The 5,373-nt window shown below is 43.2% G+C and overlaps 1 long non-coding RNA gene across 2 annotated transcripts; it reads right to left on the bottom strand.

The window, feature by feature from the left end:
• Positions 1 to 450: 450 nt before the first annotated feature.
• On the bottom strand, positions 451 to 5,053 carry LOC121551273. Of its 2 annotated transcripts, none has more exons than XR_005997051.2 (3): positions 4,894 to 5,053; positions 1,841 to 2,072; positions 451 to 1,300 (listed from the first exon to the last, which is right to left on the bottom strand). It is a non-coding gene; the product is annotated as an uncharacterized LOC121551273 (long non-coding RNA). The 2 variants fall into 2 exon arrangements; XR_005997050.2 differs by lacking the exon at positions 4,894 to 5,053 and adding an exon at positions 3,870 to 4,088.
• Between the last annotated feature and the right edge of the window lie 320 nt (positions 5,054 to 5,373).

The raw sequence follows: 5,373 nt of genomic DNA, 5'->3' as shown, positions 1-5,373 counted from the left end.
AATGATTATCTGAGGACAATAAATGTGATCATCCCAATAGGCATCATGAAGACAATTCACCCCAAAAGACACAATAAACACCCTACAACATAACATCATTCATTAAAAAAAGCACATCTCTTTTCTTACATATTGAACTGTCAAGGAGCACAAGAGCATTGCTGGAAAATACTTTTTACAGATAAAAAGACAAAATTTGGAAGAAGGAAGGTTCACCTCAGCAGTGAAGAATAGGTCAACATGGTAGAGCAGTCCAGTCTATAAATGGAACAGTTCTGTATCGGACTTTTTAGATACTGAAGGAGAATGATGAAGAGACAGAGACACACAGACATGTACTGTATATACAGGAGAGAGAGAGACATGTACTGTATATACAGGAGAGAGAGAGACATGTACTGTATATACAGGAGAGAGAGAGACATGTACTGTATATACAGGAGAGAGAGAGACATGTACTGTATATACAGGAGAGAGAGAGACATGTACTGTATATACACAGGAGAGAGAGAGACAACGGTTGGTTTCAGCATGGTCAGTTGATCTAGTGGTTTCATCCTCTTATCAGAAGTAGTGCACTGTGAAGAGAATAGGGTGCCATTTGGAACGCAGCCTAGGAGCCCTTTTCGATCCAAACCACTATGTTAGGATAATGATTAGCATATTTTATACCTGGTACATTCTGGTGTCATCCTGTAAGCACTGTTTTATTGAGAATTTGGCATGAAAAATAATGTTGTCTCTAGCGCCTCTCTCATCTCCTGTATCGGTCTCCCCCCCCCACCTCTCCACTACAAACATAATTTCCCTCACATCTGAGTGTTCCCGGTGGTACAGTCTCTTCGCCGGTATGAATTTGTTTCCCCGACTCCCTGCGTGATGTTCCAGTTCTCAAAAGTCTACTTGGTGGCAATGTGTTCGTGTTTGTGAATACATACTGCCTGTTCTCTCCCTGGCTGGGGCTCTGTGGAGCTCTGGATAAACAGAGGCAGTACAGGGTGATGTTCATTAGGGCACACCGTTTCAAGATATTTTACAACAGAGGGAAAACAAGTATTTCTTATTGCACAAGGACAGTAGTTACTTGATACGCTTCACATTCCTTCCTGCTTGGCTCCAGAGTACTGAGTCTATTGGCTGTAAGGCACAGGGCGGGTCCAGGGTGTGTCTGTCTTTTGTAACCTGGCTGGATCCCAGGTGACCCACCCATGGGAGAGTGGCATACCTGTCCGATTGTTCACAGCTCTCTGTACAGCTGCCATGGGAATGAGAGCAGGTCTGACCTCATGGAGTCGCAGCTCTGTGTGAGTGAGAGAGAACGTATGGAGGACAATGAGTTCTGTTCCTGATACACTGATTACTTTTTCATTGTGTTAGGAATCTTGATTACATAATGTACATTACACATTTAGAATTTATTAATTCATGTTGATTGATGTGTTATAGTATGCCATGAAATATTGTGTGTCTCTGGTAATACCATAAGATGAAATTGCTAATTGTGTCTTACATGATGCATTAACATACAGTATAAAACAGTCGCTATGTTCCAATGTTCATACTAACATACCTTTTAGAATGCATGACCAGGTAGAATGCTAATATGGACACTGGGACAGAGCTGGCGTTCAGAATGCATGGCCAGGTAGTATGCTAATATGGACACTGGGACAGAGCTGGCGTTCAGAATGCATGGCCAGGTAGTATGCTAATATGGACACTGGGACAGAGCTGGCGTTCAGAATGCATGGCCAGGTAGTATGCTAATATGGACACTGGGACAGAGCTCGTGTTTTGGTATCCTCATTTTCCCTGAGGTTGTCATCTCTGAAATACTTACAGACAAACATGCGGATGCACATGCCACACATGGCACAGACGTTGGCTATCTGTAGAGCCCGTCCACACTCTCCACTCATCAGGCAGTTTCTGGTCTTCAGACAGCACGTCTTACAGCCGTTGTCCCCCCCGTGCTTCGCGTCCCCCTCTCCGTCCCCCTCAGTCCCGCTGAAGCAGCAGCCCATGTCTGTCTGGCTGTCCGTCTGGCTGTCCGTCTGGCTATCTGGTAACCTCTGAAAGAGAGGGAAAGGTGTCCATAAATGTGTTAATATCAATCAGTCCATCAATATAGTGATCAGCCAATGTCTCGGCTGCCTGGTCACCTGCCGGGGGGAGTAATTCATTTGTTAATCTCAATATATCAGTAAATCAATACAAAAAACAGTATTTATCGGATCCACAAAAGGTGTTACATCCTGTGAATCACAATGCTTTATTGTTGTGATCCCTGACACGTCTAGTGACATCACAGAGGGACCCTATACCTGAAGACATGGACTAAACCACGTCTAGTGACGTCAGAGGGAGGTGTGACCCTACGGGGGGCCAGTATGAAAAATAATGTATGCACTCACTAACTGTAAGTCGCTCTGGATAAGAGCGTCTGCTAAATGACTAAAAATGTAAAATGTAAATACAGTGAGGGAAAAAAGTATTTGATCCCCTGCTGATTTTGTACGTTTGCCCACTGACAAAGACATGATCAGTCTATAATTTTAATGGTAGGTTTATTTGAAAAGTGAGAGACAGAATAACAACAAAAAAATCTAGAAGAACGCATGTCAAAAATGTTATAAATTGATTTGCATTTTAAATGAGGGAAATAATTAATTTTAATTAAATTAATCCCATAGAAAATCTGTGGAGGGAACTGAAGGTTTGAGTTGCCAAACGACAGCCTCGAAACCTTAATGACTTGGAGAAGATCTGCAAAGAGGAGTGGAACAAAATCCCTCCTGAGATGTGTGCAAACCTGGTGGCCAACTACAAGAAACGTCTGACCTCTGACATTTTTGACATGCATTTTTGTTGTTGTTATTCTGTCTCTCACTGTTCAAATAAACCTACCATTAAAATTATAGACTGATCATGTCTTTGTCAGTGGGCAAACGTACAAAATCAGCAGGGGATCAAATACTTTTTTCCCCCTCACTGTACCTGAACACATGGCGTTACGCCGCGTTCACATGCTAGTCGGAACTCTGACATTTCGGACTTGCTGATTCGTTGATCGCAGCACGTGTATAACTACAACCAGTTAGCATGTCGGAAATTTCTGAGTTCCGACTAGCACGTGAACGTTGCATAAACCACATCTAGTGACAGAGGAGGTGTGACCCTATACCTGAAGGCATGGACTAAACCACACCAGAAACACACCCACATACTCAGCACCACAATCAACAGAATTCACCTCACTGGAATTTAACCCTATTCGGCACAGTACGATGGAGACATTTACCATGGTAGATATACGTTTTAATTGTAATATTATGATTAGCAGTCCTGATTTGCTGCTAGATCTAGCTACACAGTCATCCTTTCATCAAAGACCTGTTAATATCTAAAACTAGGGCATTGTTTTTGGAATTAGGAGCTGAAGCCACCAGAGAACCTTCTAATTTAAATAATAAAATGGGGTAAACATCCCAATTGGCTGCCTGTGTGGTTTAAACATCCCGATTGGCTGCCTGTGCTGTTTAAATCACAGCTGTAAAGTACCTTTACCACATATTTTGTTGCCTTGAACATAGGTTGGGAGATAACTTTGTAGAAAAGAAGGGAAGCGCTGCTAGGATACAACAGATCTTTGTAGAGGGAAGGTGTCCTTTAGTAAAACATGGAGGACCAAGGCTCTTCATATAATTAAAAAGCCTTTACTGTTATGAACAATGGGTCTGTGTTTTGAAGACTGCCGTGCAGAACTGTACGAGGCTGAGGCATAGCATCATTATGTTTAATTAAAGCAAAAACTAAGCATCTAAAATTAAAACAAGAGAATGGTATAGTATTGTTATTTCAACATTTACCTTCCACCGCGTCAACAAGTTCGACTCCCACTCCTTTAAATGAAAAAAGTCAAACTTTCTCTTTAAGTAAACTATAGTTTGTTTTCTAAATATTATCTTATTCCCTGAGCAACTCTTGGTGTGCGTGGATAATCATCCTTCCTGAAGTTTCTCTCGACACAGACAGAGTGAATCTGAGGTAACACCTCTCGTCAGAGGTAGATCCCAGACAGACAGGATGGGTGTGTGTTCAGGTTTTTCCTCTTTGTCCCAGCCGAGCGCTCCGCCCAATAACACGCTCCGCCCAATAACACATACTGTCTTTATTCACATAGAGTGGAAGCTGGTGAGGGAAGGATAGCTGATATTTATGCCTGGAATAAAACCATGTGTTTAATACTGTTCTATTTATACCATTATAATGAGCCCATCCTCCTTCATTTAAAGTGCCACCAGCCACCACTGATTCACAGCAGCAAATATTTCACATTTGACACCAAGGTGAGTGAGTGTTTTATAAGCTGCTGTCACTGAGGTTACAAAGGCCTGGTGGCACTGATGAACACCTGGTGGAAAAACTGGTAGGCATGCTGCTAAAGGACAGTCTAGAACAGGGCAGAGCTGCTAAAGGACAGTCTAGAACAGGGCAGAGCTGCTAAAGGACAGTCTAGAACAGGGCAGAGCTGCTAAAGGACAGTCTAGAAGAGGTCAGGGCAGAACAGCACTGCAATGAGCCAGGCTGTAGGGTAGGGGCAGGCAAGCCTGGTGCGCCGCGGGCACTTCCTGTTTTTGGTTCAACTGACCTGGAAGACCAGGTGTGTTTAATTTAGGCAATCGCTGAACTGATCAATTAACTCAGTTGGTACCTAGTTGGGACAGGGTTGGCTTGCTGGATGTTTAAATGGGCTACCATGGTGGTGTGTCAGCAAGGACACAGGATGAGATGGAGTACAGTTTTAAAGGGGTAGCTAATAAATCAATGACTCGTCCAACATTACTACATACGATGGTAGAGTTAAGGGTAAGCAGGACATTTTCTACCAACCTTTACTTGCCGATGCTTCTTCAAGTCCCAACTTGGAAAGCCACCCCTGTCTTCTAAACTTCCATGGCTAGTTGCAGGTGGAACGTTGGAATTTATGAATATTTGCATTCAGGTGACTGTATTTATGGCCAGTCAGCACCACTGATTGTCTTCAGGTGACTGTATTTATGGCCAGTCAGCACCACTGATTGTCTTCAGGTGACTGTATTTATGGCCAGTCAGCACCACTGATTGTCTTCAGGTGACTGTATTTATGGCCAGTCGGCACCACTGATTGTCTTCAGGTGACTGTATTTATGGCCAGTCAGCACCACTGATTGTCTTCAGGTGACTGTATTTATGGCCAGTCAGCACCACTGATTGTCTTCAGGTGACTGTATTTAAGGCCAGTCGGCACCACTGATTGTCTTCAGGTGACTGTATTTATGGCCAGTCAGCACCACTGATTGTCTTCAGGTGACTGTATTTAAGGCCAGTCAG

Source organism: Coregonus clupeaformis, chromosome 35, assembly GCF_020615455.1.
Source record: "Coregonus clupeaformis isolate EN_2021a chromosome 35, ASM2061545v1, whole genome shotgun sequence".
Taxonomy (NCBI): Eukaryota; Metazoa; Chordata; class Actinopteri; order Salmoniformes; family Salmonidae; genus Coregonus; species Coregonus clupeaformis.
Note: the sequence above shows the minus strand (reverse complement) of the source record. Positions and strands in the feature narration are given on the sequence as shown.